This window comes from Oncorhynchus masou, chromosome 5 (assembly GCF_036934945.1).
Source record: "Oncorhynchus masou masou isolate Uvic2021 chromosome 5, UVic_Omas_1.1, whole genome shotgun sequence".
Taxonomy (NCBI): Eukaryota; Metazoa; Chordata; class Actinopteri; order Salmoniformes; family Salmonidae; genus Oncorhynchus; species Oncorhynchus masou.
Window position 1 is genome coordinate 37,830,773 of NC_088216.1, and position 24,828 is coordinate 37,855,600.

Here is a 24,828-nt window from a genome sequence, read left to right on the forward strand (position 1 = left end):
CCCGACTTTTTAGGAACCATGCAGAGTTCGCAAGCCACATTAACTCTTCGGTAATGGTCCCACTATTTCTGCTCCAGGCAAATGGTTTTCTTCAGCTACAGAGCAGATGTAGACGGCAGCAGCAAGGCATTCTCAAGCCAACATGATTCAGCCCACATGAACACAATGTGTCACACTCAACACAGTACATCACTAACCTGTAGGAAGCGCGCAATGTTTTATGAGGCCTACATAAAATGATCCCCTGTACAAGCAGCTACATTGATGGAAGAAACCAAGATCCAAAGTGCTTCACAGCTATGACATAATGCTAGGAAGCTCTAACAGCCAGCACAGCTAAACAAGTTCCCAAACGAAACACCACAGATCCCAAAAAATGTGTAAATGAGCATTTGTACCCAACCTTCACTGGCAATACAGCAACAAAGCATGGCAATGAAAATGAGGTCAATGTCATTACACTCCTGGAGAGCAGAGGGCATGTTGTGGAGAACAGAGGCCTGGTGGTGCACCCTGACCATCCTTGGTTAGGAGGCAGCCCAGATGGGATCCTTGATGCATCACAACTCCTTGAGATCAAGTGCCCCTTCAAGAGTTCCACATCTCTGACAGAATTTTTGAGTCGGCCAAATGGTGACTTTAAAAGCTTGGACGATGGACAGTACCTAATTCGCTCCAATGGCAAAGATGGATACCCCTACTTTCAGGTGGGTAAAAATATTTTCAAGAAAATAAATTATTAGCTGTATTATTACAATTATTGAAAATTGTTTTGTAAAATCATACTAATCAGAATTTTGTAGCAATGTGCTTTCTTATTCCTTCTTTCAGTCACAAGTGACCATGATGTGCCCGGGCCTACAGAGCTGCAAGCTGGTCGTCTGGACACCAAGCGAGCACATAGAAGCGGACATTCCATTTGATAAAGACTACACAGATGCACATGTGCAACAGCTGCAGAAGTTCTACTTTTTACACATTCTACCTAGGTTGGTTGATGATTTGGCTAAAAAGAAGAAAGTACCTGGAGCTCTAAGTAAATGGGGGTGAGCAGTAGATTGAATATGCTGGGCATGCGCGATTCAATTAGTTTGAGCGTGCACTCACTTCATGAACTACTGTTTTAATAAATATATATATTAAATAATACATAATATACTAATATATTAGATAATACATTTATTGAGAGACAAACCTATACAGAAACAGCTCAATGATCTCTCACCAGTTTATTTTTCATAGGACAGAACCAGTTAAAATAGGCAAGATGGTACAGCTCAGTTGCGTGAGCTGACAAAATGACAAAACAATTACTTAAAACAGCTACAGTGCCTTGCAAAAGTATTCCCCCCCCTTGGCGTTTTTCCTATTTTGTTGCATTACAACCTGCAATTTACATTTGGATTTCATGTAATGGACATAAACAAAAGAATCCAAATTGGTGATGTGAAATTTAAAAAATGACTTGTTTCAAAACATTAAAAAACATAAAAATGGAAAAGTGGTGCATGCATATGTATTCACCCCCTTTGCTATGAAGCCACTAAATAAAACCTGGTGCAACCAATTACCTTCAGAAGTCACATAATTAGATAAATAAAGTCCACCTGTGTGCAATCTGTCACATGATCTGTCACATGATCTCAGCATACATACTGTACATACTGTACAGCATACATACAGTGGGGCAAAAAAGTATTTAGTCAGCCACCAATTGTGCAAGTTCTCCCACTTAAAAATATGAGAGAGGCCTGTAATTCTCATCATAGGTACACTTCAACTATGATAGACAAAATGAGAAAAAAAATCCAGAAAATCACATTGTAGGATTTTTTATAAATTTATTTGCAAATTATGGTGGAAAATAAGTATTTGGTCAATAACAAAAGTTTGTCTCTATACTTTGTTATATACCCTTTGTTGGTAATGACAGAGGTCAAATGTTTTCTGTAAGTCTTCACAAGGTTTTCACACACTGTTGCTGGTATTTTGGCCCATTCCTCCATGCAGGCTGTTGCTGGGCAACACGGACTTTCAACTCCCTCCAAAGATTTTCTATGGGGTTGAGATCTGGAGACTGGCTAGGCCACTCCAGGACCTTGAAATGCTTCGTTGCCCGGGCGGTGTGTTTGGGATCATTGTCATGCTGAAAGACCCAGCCATGTTTCATCTTCAAAGCCCTTGATGATGGAAGGAGGTTTTCACTCAAAATCTCACGATACATGGCCCCATTCATTCTTTCCTTTACACGGATCAGTCGTCCTGTTCCCTTTGCAGAAAAACAGCCCCAAAGCATGATGTTTCCACCCCCATGCTTTACAGTAGGTATGGTGTTCTTTGGATCCAACACAGCATTCTTTGTCCTCCAAACACGACGAGTTGAGTTTTTACCTAAAAGTTATATTTTGGTTTCATCTGACCATATGACATTCTCCCAATCTTCTTCTGGATCATCTAAATGCTCTCAAGCAAACATCAGACGGGCCTGGACATGTACTGGCTTAATTAATAACCTGTTGCGACTCTAGGGGCAGTATTTTCATTTTTGGAAAAATAACTTTCCCTTTTTAAACGGGATATTTTGTCAGGACAAGATGCTGGAAGATGCATATAATTGACAGCTTTGGATAGAAAACACTCTAACGTTTCCAAAACTGTAAAGATATTGTCTGAGTATAACAGAACTGATGTTGCAGGCGAAAGCCTGAGAAAAATCCAATCCGGAAGTGCCTCATATTTTGAAAGTGCTGCGTTCCAATAAGTCCCTATTGAGCTGTGAATGTGCTATCAACCAGCTTACGCTTTCTACGTATTCCCCAAGGAGTCTACAGCATTGTGACGTAGTTTTACGCATTTATGTTGAAGAATAGCCGTAGGCGGCTACATTGCGTAAGTGGTCACCTGATGGCTCCCAGGGTGACTCTCGCGTAAAATACAGAGGTAGCCATTACTCCAATCGGTCCTACTGAAAAACAGATTGTCCCGATGGATATATTATCGAATAGAAATTTGAAAAACACCTTGAGGATTGATTATAAACTATGTTTGCCATGTTTCTGTCAATATTATGGAGCTCATTTGGAATATTTTTCACTGTTTTCGTGACTGCAATTTCCGGGCGATTTCTCAGCCAAACGTGAAGAACAAACGGAGCTATTTTGCCGACAAAAATAATATTTTGGAAAAAAATGAACTTTGGCTATCTACCTGGGAGTCTCGTGAGTGAAAACATCCGAAGTTCATCAAAGGTAAATGATTTCATTTGATTGCATTTCTGATTTGTGACCAGGTAGCCTGCTGCTAGCAAGGCATAATGCTATGCTAGGCTATCGATAAACTTACACAGATGCTTGTCTAGCTTTGGCTGTAAAGCATATTTTGAAAATCTGAGATGACAGGGTGATTAACAAAAGGCTAAGCTGTGTCTCAATATATTTCATTTGTGATTTTCATGAATAGGAATATTTTCTAGGGATATTTATGTCCATTGCTTTATGCTAATTAGTGTCAGGCGATGATTACGCTCCCGGATCCGGGATGGGGAGTCACAAGAGCAGGGGGACACGTCTGGCACTGCAGGATTTGAGTCCCTGGCGGCGTAGTGTGTTACTGATGGTAGGCTTTGTTACTTTGGTCCCAGCTCTCTGCAGGTCATTCACTGGGTCCCCCCGTGTGGTTCTGGGATTTTGCTCACCGTTCTTGTGATCATTTTGATCCCACGGGGTGAGATCTTGCATGGAGCCCCAGATCAAGGGAGATTATCAGTGGTCTTGTATGTCTTCCATTTCCTAATAATTGCTCCCACAGTTGATTTCTTCAAACCAAGCTGCTTACCTATTGCAGATTCAGTCTTCCCAGCCTGGTGCAGGTCTACAATTTTGTTTCTGGTGTCCTTTGACAGCTCTTTGGTCTTGGCCATAGTGGAGTTTGGAGTGTGACTGTTTGAGGTTGTGGACAGGTGTCTTTTATACTGGTAACAAGCTCAAACAGGTGCCATTAATACAGGTAATGAGTGGAGGACAGAGGAGCCTCTTAAAGAAGAGGTTACAGGTCTGTGAGAGCCAGAAATCTTGCTTGTTTGTAGGTGACAAAATACTTATTTTCCACCATAATTTGCAAATACATTCATTAAAAATGTGATTTTCTGATCTTTTTAAATGGGAGAACTTGCACAATTGGTGGCTGACTAAATACTCTTTTGCCCCACTGTATATATATATATATATATATATATATATATATATATATCCACAAAATGTTCCTTTGCCCTCTATTTTGTGAAGTGCACCAGTCCCTCCTGCAGCAAAGCTTCCCCACAAGATGATGATGCCATCCTCGTGCTTCAAGGTTGGGATGGTGTTCTTCGGCTTGCAAGCCTCCCCCTTTTTCCTCCAAACATAATGATGGTCATTATGGCCACACAGTTCTATTTATGTTTCATCAGACCAGAGGACTTTTCTCCAAAAAGTGTGATATTTGTCCCCATGTGCAGTTGCAAACCGTAGTCTGGCTCTTTATGGTGGTTTTGGAGCAGTGGCTTGTTCCTTGCTGAGCAACCTTTCAGGTTATGTTGATATAGGACTCATTTTACTTTGGATATAGATCATTTTGTACCTATTTCCTCCAGCATCTTCACAAGGTCCTTTGCCGTTGTTCTGGGATTGATTTGCACTTTTCGCACCAAAGTACGTTCCTCTCTAGGAGACAGAACGCGTCTCCTTCCTGAGAGTTATGACGGCTGCGTGGTCCCATGGTGGTTATACTTAGTTACTTTTGTTTGTACAGATGAATGTTGTACCTTCAGGCATTTGGAAATTGCTCCCAAGAATGAACCAGACTTGTGGAGGTCTACATTTTTTTTCTGAGGTCTTGGCTGATTTCTTTTGATTTTCCCATGATGTCAATCAAAGAGGCACTGAGTTTGAAAGTACATCCACTGGTACACCTCCAATTGACTCAAATTGTGTCAATTAGCCTACCAGAAGCTTCTAAAGCCATCACATCCATTTCTGGAATTTTCCAAGCTGTTTAAAGGCACAGTCAACTTAGTGTATGTAATCTTCTGACCGACTGGAATTGTGATACAGATTATTTCTCTTATAATTCACTGTAAACAATTGTTGGAAAAATTACTTGTGTCATGCACAAAGTAGATGTCCTAACCGATTACCAAAACTATAGTTTGTTTACAGGAAATTTGTGGAGTGGTTGAAAAACAAGTTTTAATGACTCCAACCTAAGTGTATGTAAACTTCTGACTTCAACTGTATATCTTATAATTGAACAAAATAGTAAGGTGGCCAATAACTTGGGACTGCACGCTGTTAATACAGAACGTATTTGTTTTGCTCAACCGCTTATCAAAAAGCTGATAGTAGTAGTATTTCCACTGAAATGTCAAACATGCTAATTGTTAACCCATTAGCTAACATTTTTATGACACCAATAATCACAAAACATTGATGGCTTGATCACAAGATAACACTGTTGAAGTTATTATATTTCTAAATGCTGTTGAATATGCCGATAATACGGGGTGCTAGCTAACCACAGATCTTTGTGCTAACCAAAATAGTTTATTAGCAGCTAGCAAACATGGCTTACCTTGTCCAAGAGAGATTTGTTCGGTTATCAAAACATCACGCCAGGGTAAGTCTACACGAAACACAAACCTTATATGAAGTAGTCCTAAAATCCCGATTGGAACTATTTCTGGGTTTTAACGCTAGGTTTTATGGGTATTATGGTTCATACTGTGGTGCTCAATGGTCCTCTCTTTGTAGCTATGTTTTTATTTTTACTGGTCAAACCACAACCTAGAGAGCCAAATAAATCATTTTAGTTGTAACCAATCTCTGACACTAGGACACAATTTTAGTCTCCGAAAACCTTTTTTTTCTTGGTTTTGTTATGGTTGCGCAATTGTATTTCATGTTATGGCGATGTATATTCACGGGCTTTAAAGGGATAATTTTTACCTTATGGTTAAATAGGGGCATTTCAAAATATAAATAGCCACGGTCGTGCACCAGCGCTGAGGCTGAGAACAATTGGTATTTATCCGTGGTAATCTTCTACCGGTGTGCATTTGACACTCGTAAGATTGTTTGATAAATCACCCTTTCTTTATACGTACGAACATTCTAAATTTAGTTCGTAAGTAGTTACGTCCCTGGGCCCAGTTTCCCAAAAGCATCTTAAGGCTAATTTCATTTTTAGAACCATTGTAAGAGCATCGTTATATCTCTGATCGTTAAAACACTAAGCCTAAATTCCATCGTAATCCGGAAACCGGGCCGAGTTTGTATGTTTGTAATCATTAACCAATTGTAAATATTTGGGGTTGTGTCTGTCTTAGTAAGGCGGCTCCTAAATCAGGTTCTGCTTTTCTCACCCTACCATGTCAGAGTGGACATTTCTTTTTAAACTTAACTTATTTTTGACCCCAAATTAAATAGAATCTTCTGTGCAAACAAAAAATCCCCTTTTCTACCACAATAGAATTGTAACAAAACAGATTGTTTCAACATGGAAGGATATCAAAACCTATTCCAAATCAACTGAAACTGCATTTCTGTTGAATGTAAGACATACATTTTGAAAATGTCTCCCTCTCAGATTAGAGGAACTATCAGGAAGTTTTCATCACATTGTGCTCCATCATACTTTGGTGAGTCTTCTTCCCCCATGGAAACACACTGTAAACTGCTGCAAAGCATTATAAATTTGACTGCAACACTACATTCCTGGGGATGTTTGCTAGCCCCCCCCAGCCCTGTCTGCAGAGCCCTTTCATGCTCCGTGATGAATGGGCCAATAGTGGATGATGAATGCCACGGGTGGGATTTGTGGAAGTGGGGGTGGAGGAGAGGCCTGAAAAGTGAATGTAAAATGTGAAAATGTGAAAATCAACAAGGCGAGCGAAGGAGAGAGGGAGATGGTGTATTGCTATGACTGAGGAAAAGAGGGAGAGTGAGAGAGAAGAGTGTGAAAGAGAGCTAGTGAAGGAAGGGAAGAGAGAGTGAGTGTGAGAGAGAGCAAGTGGAGAGAGGAATAAGAGAGGAAAGGAGGACAGGGTTGATGTGTTGAGCAGGGTTGTAATCAGAGTAGGGTGTGGAGAGAGGGACAATTCAGAATGTGTGATGTGTTTGTTGTAAAAAATGCATTGGGAGGAAATGGGGGCAGTGAGGTTACCGAGAAGGTTGTATATCCATTCCAGCTATAACACATACAGTATGCACACAGGGTCCAATTAAGAGTTGAGATAAGAGTGCACAGTTCAGACTTTAAAATTAATCATTCATTGGGGTCAATGGGAGTGTTAAGTGTGTGAATCTCAAGTCAGAGTACCACCCACACTGAATAAACTCTATTCAAATACAGCAGACAAAATCAGACATACATTGTATGCACTAAGAACGTTTGTCAGTAGGCCTTATCAACAATGTATTGCACTCAAACCTCAGTTTATTGAATAAAATATAAAACTGACATTTCCTCATTGTAGATCACCAGAAGAAGAGATATTACATTAATAGAAATATGATTGTTGAATGTATGAATTCTATATTATTCACATATCTAAGCAACACGGCTTGCTATAGTGAGAGAGAGATCAATTCAAAACGCTCCATGAACCTCTGAACTGGACAGAGGTGAAACACGCAGTACCCATGCTGCAACAACATCAAAGTTCGGCTGAGAACATGGTACACATTTCCAGGCATCTTGCACGCTTTTTCATGTGTATCAAAATAATCTTGATACAAGCGCGCTGACAAGTCAGGACTTACTTCTTGTGGTTTAAAACTCTTGTCAGTGTGACGCTTTGATGTACACAATAGCTAGCGGGTGTGGAGCGGAGCAACGTCGCAATGAGCTCACACACCACAAGCCAGGCAGGAAACCTTTGAGACATGCAGGTAAAAACAACAACGGGATCCAAGCCTCTCTGTCAACAATCACCATGACTCACCACGAAGAGCATATGATTACACTTTTAGTTTGTAGCACACCTGCTCAGTCAAAAGGTTGAAATTCTCCTCTTCTCTCATGATAACTTAAACACCAGATTAAAATTAAATTCAATCAAAGAGACTGAATTGAGTTAAAGGGACATTTCACCCAAATTACAAAATTATGTATTGATTTCCTTACCCTGTAGGCAGTCTATGGATAAGGTAAGGTAAAGAAAGGTAAAGAAAACTAAAGCATGGATTGCTGTCTTACCATGACCATAGACTGCTTACAGAGTAAGGAAACTTTGTCATTTTGTAATTTGGGTGAACTATCCCTTTAAGATTGAAGGTTTAACAGTCATTCATAAAGTAGAAGTTGAAAGGTCTTGATTGTCGAATGTGATTTTTTTGTCTTGGAAACTATATGGTAAATTATTTATAGAGTGATTGAGTAGCTTTTTCAGGCCATTCTGTATTACATAACTCAGTGGGCCTGATAATGAACAAGCATTGGAAACTGTGGTTGATGTTTCCAGAAAGCCAGAGAAGCTCATTGACATATCTATAATGGAATTGAAATTTGTCATAGCTTTCCAAGTTACGATGACAACTGCAATAGGTACTACAGGCCTGGTAAAAGCAAGCTTTGAAAATAGATGTTTAGAAAAAGACAGAAACATGCATGTTCATATTCACTCAATCATAATGGGCATGCTTTATACTTAGCATAATTTTGGAGGTCGAATGATGTCACAACCCCACCCCAAATGCCTGTTGTTTAGATGAGGATGGGGGAAGTGGGGGAGGGAGTAAGAGTTAGGTTTTGGGTGAGGAGGAGGGTTAGGGTTACGGACTCGCAAAAACATAACCTGCTAGTTACTCTTGGTCATATCTGCTCTCCCCTGTTGCAGTCCAGACGGGAACAAGTGTGCCTGCTTCCCTCTGTACTTTATTGCCCCCTCCATCTTTCTTCTTCCTCCTTGATTCCAAGTCATCCAGCCATTCATTTTGTCTCTGGCATCCCTCTCGCTCGCTCTCCCCCACCCCCATGTATTATCCATAGATCACAATAGAGACATGACTACATGGTCTTTGTATCCTGGGGCTAATGTTATAAACTTCAGCAGTGGGTGTTCTCGGATATGTAATAAAAATGTATAGCAGTTATAGGAAATGCTGGCTGTATGTTAACTGCGATCTCTTCATTGTAAATTCACCTGTGCCTTCAGGCCATCTTTGGAAAGTTGCCCTCAGACCACCAAAACTCAGTGACAGTAGGTCAAGGCTTTTTAGAGCCAAAGGGCACTCTTTCTGGACTTGCCATGCCTCTGTCAAGATGGCGCCGGCAGAGAAGGCTCTCGGTTCTAGTCCCTAGGAAACTTTTCAGTATTTTGTTTTTTATGTATTTTTTCTTACATTGTTAGCCCAGAAAATTGTAAGTGTTATTACATACAGCCGGGAAGAACTATTGGATATAAGAGTGACGTCAACTTACCAGCACTATGACCAGGAATACGACTTTCCCGAAGCGGATCCTTTGTCTGCACCACCCAGAGCATTTGAACTGATTCCAGAGGCCGACCCAAAACATGGTCGCCGGAGAAGAGGGAGATGGAGCTGTCTTCTGATGAGACTTTGGAGGCGCGCACACCACCCACCGCTTTCGAGTACATTACTCGCTATTGTCCAGTCCCGAGATAACAAGGTCGACAAAATCAGGGCAAGGGTTGCTTTCCAGAGAGACACAAGGGATTGTAACATACTCTGTTTCACGGAAACATGGTTCTCTTGGGATATTCTGAGTCGGTACAGCCACCTGGATTCTCAGTGCGTTGTGCTGACAGGAATAGACATCTCTCTGGGAAAAAGGACGGGGGTGTACGTTTCATGATTTACGACTCATGGTGTAATTGTAACAACATACAGGAACTCAAGTCCTTTTGTTCACCTGACCTAGAATTCCTCACAATCAAATGCTGAGAATTCTCTTCGGTTATTGTCACAGCCGTGTATATCCCCCCTCAAGCCGATACCACAACGGCCCTCAAGGAACTTCACTGGACTTTATGCACACTGGAAACCATATATCATAAAGCACCATTATTGTATCTGGGGATTTTAACAAAGCAAATTTGAGGGCAAGGCTACCTAAATTCTATCAGAATATTGACTGTCGCACTCACGCTGGCAAAACACTGGACCATTGTTACTCTAACTTCTGAGATGCATACAAGGCCCTTCCCCGCCCTCCTTTCGGCAAATCTGACCACAACTCCCTTTTGCGGCTCCCTTCCTATAGGCAGAAACTCAAACAGGAAGTACCTGTGCTAAGGACTATTCAACGTTGGTCTGACCAATCGGAATCCATGCTAAAAGATTGTTTTGTTCACACGGACTGGGAAATGTTCCGGGTAGCCTCAGGGAAAAATATCGACAAATACGCTGATTCGGTGAGTGAATTTATAAGGAAGTGTATAGGAGATATTGTACCCATTGTGACTATTAAAACCTACCCTGACCAGAAACCGTGGATAGGTGGCTGGCATTCGCACAAAACTAAAAGCGCGAACCATCGCATTTAACCATGGAAAGGGGACTTTGAATTTGGCCGAATACAAACAGTGTAGTTATTCCCTCCACAAGGCAATCAAACTGTTAGTATAGAGAAAAAGTGGAGTCGCAATTCAACAGCTCAGACACGAGACTTATGTGGCAGGGTCGACAGACAATCACAGATTACAAAAGGAAAACTAGCCATTTCACGGACATCGACGTCTTGCTTCCAGACAAACTAAACACCTTCTTTGCCCACTTTAAGGATAATACAGTGCCACCGACGCAGCCCGCTACCAAAGACTGTGGGCTCTCCTTCTCCGTGGCTGATGTGAGTAAGACATTTAAACATGTCAACCCGAGCAAGGCTACCCGCTACCCACTAACCACGTCCTCAGAGCATGCACAGACCAGCTGGCTGGTGTGTTTACAGACATATTCAAATTCTTCCTATCCCAGTCTGCTATCCCACATGCTTCAAGATGGCCACCATTGTTCCTGTACCCAAGAATGCAAAGGTAACTTAACTAAATGACTATCGCCCCTTTGCACTCACTTCTGTCATCATGAAGTGCTTTGAGAGACTAGTCAAGGATCATATCACCCAAGACCCACTTCAATTTGCTTACCGCCCCAATAGGTACACAGACGATGCACTCACCATAACACTGCACATTGCCCTATCCCATCGGGGCAAGAGGAATATCTATGTAAGAATGCTATTCATTGACTATAGCTCAGCATTCAACACCACAGTACCCTCCAAGCTCATCATTAAGCTTGAGACCCTGGGTCTTAACCCCACCATGTGCAATTTGGTCCTGGATCTCCTGATGGGCCGCCCCCAGGTTGTGAAGGTAGGAAACAACATCTCCACTCCGCTGATCCTCAACACTGGTGCCCCACAAGGGTGCATGCTCAGCCCCCTTCTATACTCCCTGTTCACCCATAACTGCGTGGCCATGCAAGCCTCCAACTCAATCATTAACTTTGCAGACGACACAACAGGAGTAGGCTTGATTACCAACAACAACGAGACAGCCTACAGGGAGGAGGTGAGGGCTCTCTGAGTGTGGTGTCAGGAAAACAGCCTCACACTCAACGTCAACAAAACAAAGGAGATGATCGTGGACTTCAGCAAACAGCAGAGGGACAACCCCCTATCCACATTGACGGGACAGCAACAGAGAAGCTAGAAAGTTTTAAGTTCCTCTGCATCTATGACATTCTGAAATGATGTACCCACACAAACAGTGTGGTGAAGAAGGCTCAACAGAGTCGCTTCAACCTCAGGAGATGAAGAAATTTGGCTTGTCACCTAAAACCATCAAACTTTTACAGGTGCACAATTGAGAGCATCCTGTCAGGCTGTATCGCTGCTTGGCACGGCAACTGCACCGCCCACAACCACAGGGCTCTCCAGAGGGTGGTGCGGACTGCACAACACATCACCGGGGGCAAACTATCTGCCTTTCAGGACACCTCCTACAGCTCCCGATGACACTGGAAGGTCAAAAAGGCCATCACTAGCTCAGAGAGGCTGCTGCCTACATACAGACTTGAAATCCTTGGCCACTTTAATAAATGGAACACTAGTCACTTGAATAATGCCACTTTAATAATGTTTACATATCTTGTGTTATCCATCTGATATGTATATACTGTATTCTATACTATCTCTTGCATCTTAGCCTATGCCGCTCTGTCATTGCTCATCCATATATTTATATATTCTTCTTCCATTTTTGATTTGATTTGATACAGTGCCTTGCGAAAGTATTCGGCCCCCTTGAACTTTGCGACCTTTTGCCACATTTCAGGCTTCAAACATAAAGATATAAAACTGTATTTTTTTGTGAAGAATCAACAACAAGTGGGACACAATCATGAAGTGGAATGACATTTATTGGATATTTCAAACTTTTTTAACAAATCAAAAACTGAAAAATTGGGCATGCAAAATTATTCAGCCCCTTTACTTTTAGTGCAGCAAACTCTCTCCAGAAGTTCAGTAAGGATCTCTGAATGATCCAATGTTGACCTAAATGACTAATGATGATAAATACAATCAACCTGTTTGTCTCCGTATAAATGCACCTGCACTGTGATAGTCTCAGAGGTCCGTTAAAAGCGCAGAGAGCATCATAAAGAACAAGGAACACACCAGGCAGGTCTACTGTTGTGAAGAAGTTTAAAGCCGGATTTGGATACAAAAAGATTTCCCAAGCTTTAAACATCCCAAGGAGCACTGTGCAAGCGATTATTGAAATGGAAGGAGTATCAGACCACTGCAAATGTACCAAGACCTGGCCGTCCCTCTAAACTTTCAGCTCATACAAGGAGAAGACTGATCAGAGATGCAGCCAAGAGGCCCATGATCACTCTGGATGAACTGCAGAGATCTACAGCTGAGGTGGGAGACTCTGTCCATAGGACAACAATCAGTCGTATATTGCACAAATCTGGCCTTTATGGAAGAGTGGCAAGAAGAAAGCCATTTCTTAAAGATATCCATAAAAAGTGTCGTTTAAAGTTTGCCGCAAGCCACCTGGGAGACACACCAAACATGAGGAAGAAGGTGCTCTGGTCAGATGAAACCAAAATTGAACTTTTTGGCAACAATGCAAAACGTTATGTTTGGCGTAAAAGCAACACAGCCCATAACCCTGAACACACCATCCCCACTGTCAAACATGGTGGTGGCAGCATCATGGTTTGGGCCTGCTTTTCTTCAGCAGGGACAGGGAAGATGGTTAAAATTGATGGGAAGATGGATGGAGCCAAATACAGGACCATTCTGAAAGAAAACCTGATGGAGTCTGCAAAAGACCTGAGACTGGGACGGAGATTTGTCTTCCAACAAGACAATGATCCAAAACATAAAGCAAAATCTACAATGGAATGGTTCAAAAATAAACATATCCAGGTGTTAGAATGGCCAAGTCAAAGTCCAGACCTGAATCCAATCGAGAATCTGTGGAAAGAACTGAAAACTGCTGTTCACAAATGCTCTCCATCCAACCTCACTGAGCTCGAGCTGTTTTGCAAGGAGGAATGGGAAAAACAACAGTCTCTCGATGTGCAAAACTGATAGAGACATACCCCAAGAACAGCTGTAATCACAGCAAAAGTATTAACTTAAGGGGGCTGAATAATTTTGCACGCCCAATTTTTCAGTTTTTGATTTGTTAAAAAAGTTTGAAATATCCAATAAATGTCGTTCCACTTCATGATTGTGTCCCACTTGTTGTTGATTCTTCACAAAAAAATACAGTTTTATATCTTTATGTTTGAAGCCTGAAATGTGGCAAAAGGTCGCAAAGTTCAAGGGGGCCGAATACTTTCACAAGGCACTGTAACAAATGGTAACTATAGTAGCCGTATGTGTGTGTTTATCATGTGTGTGTACTGTGTGTGTGTGGACATTTGTGCTGCTCTCGTGTATGAAAGTGTGAGTGTGTGCTGCTCGTGTGTGTGTGTGTGTGTGTGTGTGTGTGTGTGTGCGGCTGGGAGCCATGCACTTATCTCCCATGCCTGGTATTGATGGCAGTTACTAAGAGAGTGGTGTAGGAGTGAATCAGTGTGTTTACTGTTTTCACAGATGGAGCTCTGACACTGTCAGGATAACTGAGATAAATGACTTGCGCCGAGCACAGCAGATGGGAAAAACAACAGCCCCACAGCCAGACATGAACACACAAGAGCACACACATATATATATACACACACAGAGGGCTGGCCCTGGGCATAAGCAACATAAGTGGTCGTTGGGGTCATAACTTAGTATAGTAAAAATCACAAGGTGCAATTAAAAAATTGGGTTGCTCTGCAGTTTTTCTCTCATGTCAGTTATTGACAGTCACTCAATTAGCCCAGCAAAAATGTTTTAATATTGGTAAGTTACTTTAGCCAACCATCTAAACCTTGTAGTAATCATGACCAAAATATTCACCTAAAAGGTTGGGGGCCCGCCCAACAAAATATTGCTTAGGGCCCCTAAAAGGCCCTGCACACACAGGCATAGTGCATACCACACAGATGTTGCACAAATGTTGATTTGCCACACAAATGCATACTTAAACATGAGTGCATGAGCACTCACACACACACGAGGGGGAAAACTATAATGAAGAAAAGGTTACAGTTCAAATACACTCATAACTCACACACAAAAAGAATCAGAGAGAAACCGACACTAGTATTCTGCAACGGATGGCATCAAATTAAAAAACAGTTACCTATATTTCCTCAGATATTTTTTCATTCCTATTTACAGTACAACAGTAGACCGCAGAACAACTTAGCTACTCATTAGTGCTGTAACTTCAGCTGCTGATTTATTCAATATGTACATTGATTAATGCGGAGAGGCCATCTGTTGTCAATTAATAGTCCCATGAATACATGTGTTAGTTAAGGGTATGGACTTTGCAGTGAAAGACAGGAAGTCCACAGCCAGTATCTATATATCTACTAATGGAATGTTATTGTTCATGGATAGGGTCAATAAAAGGTTAATGAAAGACTTGTAGGCCTGTAACATGTCATACTGTATTGCCTTTGAGCTCTGCATTCTTGTTTGTAAATGAGTAAATATGACAAAAACATGAGGAAAATAGATCAGATCTAGGTCAATATACAAGATTGTAATCTTTGATTATCATGTATTTATGCTAACGAGGGTGTCGCGTTACAGTTAGTGGCCATGCTACATCAGTAAAATACTGCCTCCTTGTGGTTGACTAAACGGAACATCTAGAATACTGTCGTATGTCTTAAATGGCACCCTGTTCCCTATATAGTGCACTAATTTTGACCAGGGCCCATGGGGCTTTAGTCAAAAATAATGGATTAAATAGGGATTAAGAGTGCCATTTGGGACACAACCACTTTGTGCAGCTGATGTGTGTCAGTAAATTACAGTACATGTCGTATCTGCATACAGTACATGTTGTATTTGATTATTTTCCTCCATTCCTCACATCTCCCCTCGCCTCCTTCTCATAACATCAGAGGGAATTGGAGAATATCTTCTTCTCAGATCTTCTCATCCAATACCAAATCAAATAATCGAAATACATAAAAATACATCCCAAGTCCCAACTTTCTGAATTCCTCTTTCCTTGATTCCTCACATTCTCTCTCCTACGCCTCAGTCTCCAAATGCATTGGAGAATGAGGTCCGAGAGGAAGGACCCTGGACCTTCTCTTCCAACATGGTTGAGGAGGCAAGGAGATGGGATGCAATGACTCTCAGAAAGACAAATTGAGATAGAGCCCTGGAGAATAAACTTCTTACTGGACTCATAAGCTAAATTAAAGTGTCATCAATAAAGGTGAGAGATATTCCCATGATATCATAACTCGTATAGACGGTTGCCAGGTGACATACACCATTTTCATGGTGGAAGACCAACATGTTTACCCACAATCATGAAACACCAAGGAGATAAGCAAAGAAACCGTTTTGCTCATCAAGACCTGAACCCAGACAGCTGTCAGTAGATATGAAATATTTGAGCAATATGAGATGGAAGGAAGTTCCATGAAATAAGGGCTCTATATAATACTGTACGCTTTCTTGAATTTGATCTGGATTTGGATACTGTGAAAAGACCCCTGGTGGCATGTCTGGGGGGATAAGTGTGTGTGTCAGAGCTGTGTGTAAGTTAACTATGCAAACAATTTGGGATTTTCAACACAACACATTAATGTTTCTTATAAAAAGAAGAAGTGATGCTGTCAGTCTCTTCTCAACGCTTAGCCAAGAGAGACTGGCATGCATAGTATTTGTATCAACCCTCTGATATAAATGCAATTAAGAGCAAAATGTGCCGCCATGTTCTGAGCCAACTAGGTCTTTCATTGCAGCAGTGGGGTAACATCTCACAGCAAGAACTGGCAAATCTGGTGCAGTCCATGAGGAGGAGATGCACTGCAGTACTTAATTCAGCTGGTGGCCACACGAGATACTGACTGTTACTATTGATTTTAACCCTCCCCCCGCTTTGTTCAGGGACACATTATTTAATTTATGTTAGTCACATATCTGTGGAACTTGTTCAGGTTATGTCTTGTTATGTTCATACAAATATTTACACGTTAGGTTTTGCTGAAAATAAACGCAGTTGACAGTGAGAGGACATTTCTTGTTTGCTGAGTTTATGTACACACACATATACATATACTCTGACGAATGTAGAAAATAGTCAAAATAAAGATACTATGCTGGTACTGTGTGTATATAGAGTTGAAGTCAGACGTTTACATACACTTAAGTTGGAGTCATTAAAACTAATTTTGCATCCACTCCAAAAATTTCTTAACAAACTATGGTTTAGGCAAGTCGGTTAGGACTACTTAGTGTATGACACAAGTAATTTTTCCAACAATTGTTTACAGACAGATTATTTCACTTATATTTCACTATATCACAATTCCAGTGGGTCAGAAGTTTACATACACCAAGTTGACTGTGCATTTAACCAGCTTGGAAAATTCCAGAAAATGTTGTCATGGCTTTAGACATCTTGACATCTTTTGAGACAATTGGAGGTGTACCTGGCCTACCTTCAAACTCAGCGCCTCTTTGCTTGACATCATGGGAAAATCCAAAGAAATCAGCCAAGACCTCGGAAAGAAAATTGTAGACCCTCACAAGTCTGGTTCATCCTTGGGAGCAATTTCTAAATGCCTGAAGGTACCACATTCATCTGTACAAACAATAGTACGCAAGTATAAACAGCATGGGACCAAGCAGCCGTCATATCGCTCAGGAAGGAGACGCATTCTGCCATGTAGAGATAAAGTGCAAATCAACCCCAGAACAACAGCAAAGGACCTTGTGAAGATGCTGGAAAAAAATGGTAAAAATGTATCTATATCCACAGTAAAACGAGTCCTATATCGACATAACCTGAAAGGCCGCTCAGTAAGGAAGAAGCCTCTGCTCCAAAACCGCCATAAAAAAAAGCCAGACTACAGTTTGCAACTGCATATGGGGACAAAGATCATACTTTTTGGAGAAATTTCCTCTGGTCTGATGAAACAAATAGAACTGTTTGGCCATAATTACCATCATTATGTTTGGAGGAAAAAGGGTGAGGCTTGCAACCCGAAGAACACCATCCCAAACGTGAAGCACGGGGGTGGCAGCATTATGTTGTGGGGGTTCTTTGCTGCAAGAGGGACTGGTGCACTTCACAAAAAAGATGGCATCATGAGGTAGGAACATTACGTGGATATATTGAAGCAACATCTCAAGACATCAGTCAGGAAGTTAAAGCTTGGTCGCAAATGGGTCTTCCAAATGGACAATGACCCCAAGCATACTTACAAAGTTTTGGCAAAATGGCTTAAGGTCAACAAAGTCAAGGTATTGGTGTGGCTATCACAAAGCCATGACCTCAATCCTATAGAAAATTTGTGGGCAGAGCTGAAAAAGCATGTGCGAGCAAGAAGGTCTTCAAACCTAACTCAGTTACACCAGCTCTGTCAGGAGGAATGGGCCAAAATTCACCTAACTTATTGTGGGAAGCTTGTGGAAGGCTACCTGAAACGTTTGACCCAAGTTAAACAATTTAAAGTCAATGCTATCAAATACTAATTGAGTGTATGTCAACTTCTGACCCACTGGGAATGTGATGAAATAAATAAAAGCTGAAATAAATCATTCTCTCTACTATTATTCCCGCATTTCACATTCTTAAAATAAAGTGGTGATCCTAACTGACCTAAAACAGGGAATTGTTACTCGGATTAAATTTAAGGAATTGTGAAAAACTGAGTTTAAGTGTATTTGGCTAAGGTGTATGTAAACTTTCAACTTCAACTGCATGTATTTAGACATAGATACACACACACCAGTCAAATGTTTGGACACACCTACTCATTTCAGGGTATTTCTTTACTTTTACTATTTTTTTTTTTAAATATTTTCGACATTGTAGAATAATAGTGAAGACATCAAAACTATAAAATAACACATATGGAATCACGTAGTAACCAAAACAGTGTAGTCACTCTTTGCCTTGACAGCTTGTCACACTCTTGGCATTCTCTCCAGATTCACCTGGATTACTTTTCCAATAGTCTTGAAGGAGTTCCCACATATGCTGAGCACTTGGCTGCATTTCCTTCATTCTGCAGTCCAACTCATTGTGGGGGCCAGGCCATCTGATGCAGCACTCCATCACTCTCCTTCTTGGTCAAATAGCCTTTACACAGCCTGGAGACTGTTTTGGTCATTGTCCTGTTGAAAACAAATTATAGTCCCACTAAGCGCACACCAGACGGGCTGGCGTATTGCTGCAGAATGCTGTTGTAGCCATGCTGGTTAAGTGTACCTTGAAATCGAAATAAATCACAGACATCATCATACCTCCTCTTCCGTGCTTCATGGTGGGAACCACACTTGCAGAGATTATCCTTTCACCTACCCTGCGTCTCAATAAGACATGGCGGTTGGAACCAAAAATCTCAAATTTGTACTCATCAGACCAAAGGACAGATTTCCACCGGTCTAATGTCTATTGGTTGTATTTCTTTGCCCAAGCAAGTCTCTTCTTATCATTGGTGTCCTTTAGTAGTGGTTTCTTAGCAGCAATTCGACCATGAAGTCCTGATTCACGCAGTCTCCTCTGAATAGTTGATGTTGAGATGTGTCTGTGATTTTGTGAAGCATTTATTTGGGCTGCAATTTCTGAGGCTGGTAACTAATGAACTTGTCCTCTGCAGCAGATGTAACTCTGGGCCTTCCTTTCCTGTGGTGATCCTCATGATGCCAGTTTTGAAGGAAATTCAACAAATTAACCTTTAAGAAGGCACACCTGCTAATTGAAATGCATTCAGGATAACATACATTTTGGTCCTTAATTTAACAAGAGCAACTTACGGTCAGTGCATTCAATGTTGCATTCAATGTACACTTACTAAGAGACTTGAACACATGAAGATATGAAAACACTCTTGAAATATAATTTATTGCACATTTAAAGATAACATAAAGTGGCACAATACCCATTTCAATCCAATCCTGATACACATACAAAAAAGAGAAAACCAAATAAATATTGTTTACAAAATCCTCAATATTCTGATATTGTCAGTTTCAAACAATGAGAATATTTCAGGAATAGTAAACCAGAAACTGCGTAGGTTTATGAAACATACACATTTGGACAGTGAGTCAAATCAAGAATGTAGTCCTTGGCTTGATATTAAACAATTAGTTTATTGTCCACTTTTTCATTCAATAGATTTGAAAGAAGAATAAACATTGTGGTCCATATTCCATGTGGGGACTGGCACAATCACAAGATTAGAATCCTTTCCAATGCTGGACATGTGGTACAATGGCCTAAAGTTCTATTTATCAATGCACCAACAGGTTCATATGTTCAATTGAAAGTATAAAGAAGCCTATGCATTATTACGCATCATGTTGGGTCAAAGAAATTACAAATTTAGAGGAGATTTTTTTTAAACACAAAAAAAAACATGATAGTCAGAGTCATTCATTCAAGTTAGAGATATTAACACCTACATCACTGCCAATTTTTTGATACCTACACTACCGTTCAAAAGTTTAGGGTCACTTAGAAATGTTATTGTTTTCCATGAAAACATACATGAAATGAGTTGCAAAATGAATAGGAAATATAGTCAAGACGTTGACAAGGTTATAAATAATCATTTTTAATTGAAATAACTGTGTCCTTCAAACTTTGCTTTCAAAGAATCCTCCATTTGCAGTAATTACAGCCTTGCAGACCTTTGGCATTGTAGTTGTCAATTTGTTGAGGAAATCTGAAGAGATTTTACCCCATGCTTCCTGAAGCACCTCCCACAAGTTGGATCGGCAAGCTGTTCCAACAACAGCTCAATAGGGTTGAGATTCAGTGACTATAATGGAGTCGCCAGCAAAGACAGAATACCAGCTGACTGCTTCTTCCCTAAATAGTTATTGTATAGCTTGGAGCTGTGCTTTGGGTCGTTGTCCTGTTGTAGGAGGAAATTGCCTCCATTTAAGTGCCGTCCATACATGGCATTGCAAAATGGAGTGATAGCCTTCCTTCTTCAAGATCCCTTTTACCCTGTACAAATCTCCCACTTTACCACCACCAAAGCACCCCCAGACCATCACATTGCCTCCCCCATGCTTGACAGATGGCGTCAAACACTCCTCCAGCATCTTTTCATTTTTTCTGTCTCACAAATGTTATTTTTTTGTGATCTGAAACTTAGATTCATCTGACCATAATACTTTTTTCCAATATTCCTCTGTTCGGTGTGTGTTCTTTTGCCCATTTGAATATTTTCTTTTTATTGGCCAGTCTGAGATATGGCTTTTTCTTTGCAACTTTCCTAGAAGGCAAGCATCCCGGAGTCGCCTCTTCACTGTTGACGTTGAGACTGGTGTTTTGCGGGTACTATTTGATGAAGCTGCCAGTTGAGGACTTGAGGCGTCTGTTTCTCAAACTAGACACTCTAATGTAATTGTTCTGTTGCTCAGTTGTGCACCGAGGCCTCCCACCCTTTCTATTCTGGTTAGAGCCAGTTTGCACTGTTCTGTGAAGGGAGTAGTACACAGCGTTGTACCAGATCTTCAGTTTCTTGTCAATTTCTTGCATGGAATAAACTTCATTTCTCAGAACAAGAATAAACTGATGAGTTTCAGAAGAAAGTTATTTGTTTCTGGCCATTTTGAGCCTGTAATCAAACCCACAAATGCTGATGCTCCAGATACTCAACTAGCCTAAAGAAGGCCAGTTGTATTGCTTCTTTAATCTTTCAAGTTATAGACCATTCTCAACCGAGCTGCCTAAATAACACTTTTCAACCGTGTCTCCCAAGAATGTATTTTTTGTGTCGCCCAAGTCGCACAACATTCCAGTTAAATCATGTACATGTTCGAAAACACCAAAAGCTACTCACTGCAAACCAGATGTTTCATGAAAACACAGGGGATTGGATTCAAGCAAAGGAAAGTAGGAAATGACACAAACTGGCACAAAATACAGAGCAAGGTTATTATAGTAAACTAAAACACACTAAAACAATTTAGTAAACTGAAATAAAATAATTACAAACTTGTTTGAAAAACAAACTATACTGAAACTATTATATTTGACTCCAAAACAAACTCAAATAAAATCCATAATGATTGTTGTTCAATTTTAGTTTTTTGGGGGGCAAAAAGTTCATGGGGTTTTCAAGCTTTTTTTTCTGATGGTGTTTTCAAGCTTCTGAATATGGCAGGTCACATTGAGATTTAAATTATAATTTAAAAGTTAAGACTCAGCGAGATGACATTGCCATGAGCAGCACTGCAGATATTGGGTGCGTTTGAGTGGTAAGTCAAAGGCAACCTATTGTAGACGGAAGTTAACGAGTGTAGTCGGGAGAGATGCATCTGCGACAGCCGAAAATCAGACACTAATGTGGTATTCCAAAAGCAAGGCTCAAATCAAAATGGCAGTGTTGCCATTGATTATAAAAGGTTTTCTTTATGTTGAAACAAACATGTATCTAACCCCCATATCACACACTGAAAAACTGTACAATTATCATAATATTATGTGCATTATATTGTACAATCAATTAGTGAGAGCCTCAGATATCACATACAGTGGTTCTGAAATTATTGGCACCTATGATAAAGATGAGCAAAAATTAGAATGTATGCCCCCCTCAAAAAGTTGAAGTGATATTATTTTATATAATTCCTTTATATCCTTGCCAATGGACTGCCCTCTTCAATTGACATGACAATAAAGCTCTTTGGCCATACACACAACAGTGGTGGGTTTGGCGTCAAAATTAGAATGCAGGAGCAGAAAAGAACCCCATACCTACTGTAAAACATGGTGGAGGATCTTTGATATTACGGGGCTATTTTGCTTCCACTGGCCCTGGGGACATTTTTAAAGGGATATTTCAGGATTTGAGGCCAATTATCTACTTCCATTTTTATGTCTCTGACTGCAGAGACATAAACATGGTATCCACGAGTCAATAACCCCATGTGGGGTCACATGATTTTTGTTAAAATTCATGAAGTCGACATGTATGCCTAGACATTCGTATGCCCAGAATTTAACACACTTTGAAAGGCGGTGACCAATGATAGTCACCGACTTGACAAAAATTATCTGCTCGAACGTACCCTTTGAGATGAACAAGTTGCAAGACATTGCTTAAAAACAGTCACACAGAGTATGTGCGCATGTGCACAGGTGCACTTCACACTGCTACATGGTAGCTACTGGACCCAAACAGCTGAGAAGTTTAGGCTCAAGCTTCAGCTTCAATGCTCCATGTTTTTGCAGAAATTGGCCAGGATTGGGTAGGTTGTTTTCTAAATGTAATCCTTACAGTTACTAAACTCAGCAAAAAAAGAAACATCCTCTCACTGTCAACTGTGTTTATTTTCTGCAAACGTAACGTCTAAATATTTATGAACATAACAAGATTCAAGAACAGACTGAACAAGTTCCACAGACATGTGACTAACAGAAATAGAATAATGTGCCCCTGAACAAGGGGGGGTCAAAATCAAAAGTAACAGTCAGTATCTGGTGTGGCCACCAGCTGCATTAAGTACTGCAGTGCATCTCCTACTCATGGACTGCACCAGATTTGCCAGTTCTTGTTGTGAGATGTTACCCCACTCTTCCACCAAGGCACCTGCAAGTTCCTGAACATTTCTGGGGGGAATGGTCCTAGCCCTCACCCTCCGATCCAACAGGTCCCAGACGTGCTCAATGGAATTGAGATCCGAGCTCTTCGCTGGCCATGGCAGAACACTGTCTTCCAGGAAATCAGTGATACTGCTTGTTCTGTGTGTGGTGGCATTGTCATGCTGGAGGGTGATGTCAGGATAAGCCTGCAGGAAGGGTACCACATGAGGAAGGAGGATGTCTTCCCTGTAATGCCCAGCGTTGAGATTTCCTGCAATGACAACAAACTCAGTCCGATGATGCTGTGACACTCCACCCCAGACCATGACGGACCCTCCACCTTCAAATCGATCCCACTCCAGAGTACAGGCCTCGCTGTAACACTCATTCCTTCGACAATAAATGCGAATCCGACCCACACCCCTGGTGAGACAAAAACGCAACTCGTCAGCGAAGAGCACTTTTTGCCAGTCCTGTCTGGTGCAGCAACGGTGGGTTTGTGCCCATAGGCGACATTGTTGCCGGTGATGTCTGGTGAGGACCTGCCTTACAACAGGCCTACAAGCCCTCAGTCCAGCCTCTCTCAGTCTATTGCGGAAAGTCTGAGCACTGATGGAGGGATTGTTCCCTGGTGTAAGTCGGGCAGTGGTTGTTGCCATTCTCTACCTGTCCCGCAGGTGTGATGTTCGGATGTACCGATCCTGTGCAGGTGCTGTTACACGTGGTCTGCCACTGCGAGGACCATCAGCTGCCCGTCCTGTCTCCCTGTAGCGCTGTCTTAGGCATCTCACAGTACGGACATTGCAATTTATTGCCCTGGCCACATCTGCAGTCCTCATGCCTCCTTGCAGCATGCATAAGGCACATTTACACAGATGAGCAGGGACCCTGGTTATCTTTGTTTGTGTTTTTCAGTCAGTAGAAAGGCCTCTTTAGTGTCCAAAGTTTTCATAACTGTGACCTTAATCGCCTACCATCTGTAAGTTGTTAGTGTCTTAACGACCGTTCCACAGGTGCATGTTCATTAATTGTTTATGGTTCATTAAACAAGCATGGGAAACAATGTTTAAACCCTATGCAATGAAGATTTGTGAAGTTATTTGGATTTTTTATCTTTGAAATACAGGGTCCTGAAAAAGGAACACTTATTATTTTGCTGAGGTTAGTTACCTGTCCAAAATTATAAAATCAGTAACGTAACTTTTGGATTACCCCAAACTCAGTAATGTAATCTGATTACTTTAAGAGCCATTAGAAGAAAACGGAAAGGAATCCACCAGATGCGTTTGGTGTGTCATCATAGTGGTCTCTGGCTTATGGTCAGACTCAGGCAGATGGAACAAACTTAAACCTGCGCCTTTTTTCAATGCTGAACTGAATGTCAACATGTATTTTTTCACAAAACATCCTTTCTGAATTGAAAAGTATTCCAAGAAGTAATCATCTAGTTTTTCAAAAGTATCTAATCTGATTACAAAAATGTTGCTGGTAATGTAACTGATTAGTTCCTTTTTTTGTAATCAGATTACACGTAACTGATAACACGTAATCAGTTACTCCCCAACCCTTAAATTGACCCACTACTGAGTCTACCTTTAAACCTAACCTATGACCATCACCTGAGCAGTACTGCGCTG

General features: G+C 41.0%; 1 protein-coding gene across 1 annotated transcript in view; it reads left to right on the forward strand.

Moving 5' to 3' along the window:
• Positions 1–24,828, forward strand: part of LOC135539553 (vesicle-associated membrane protein-associated protein B-like) — a 394,574-nt gene that overhangs the window by 151,874 nt on the left and 217,872 nt on the right. The window lies entirely within an intron of this gene.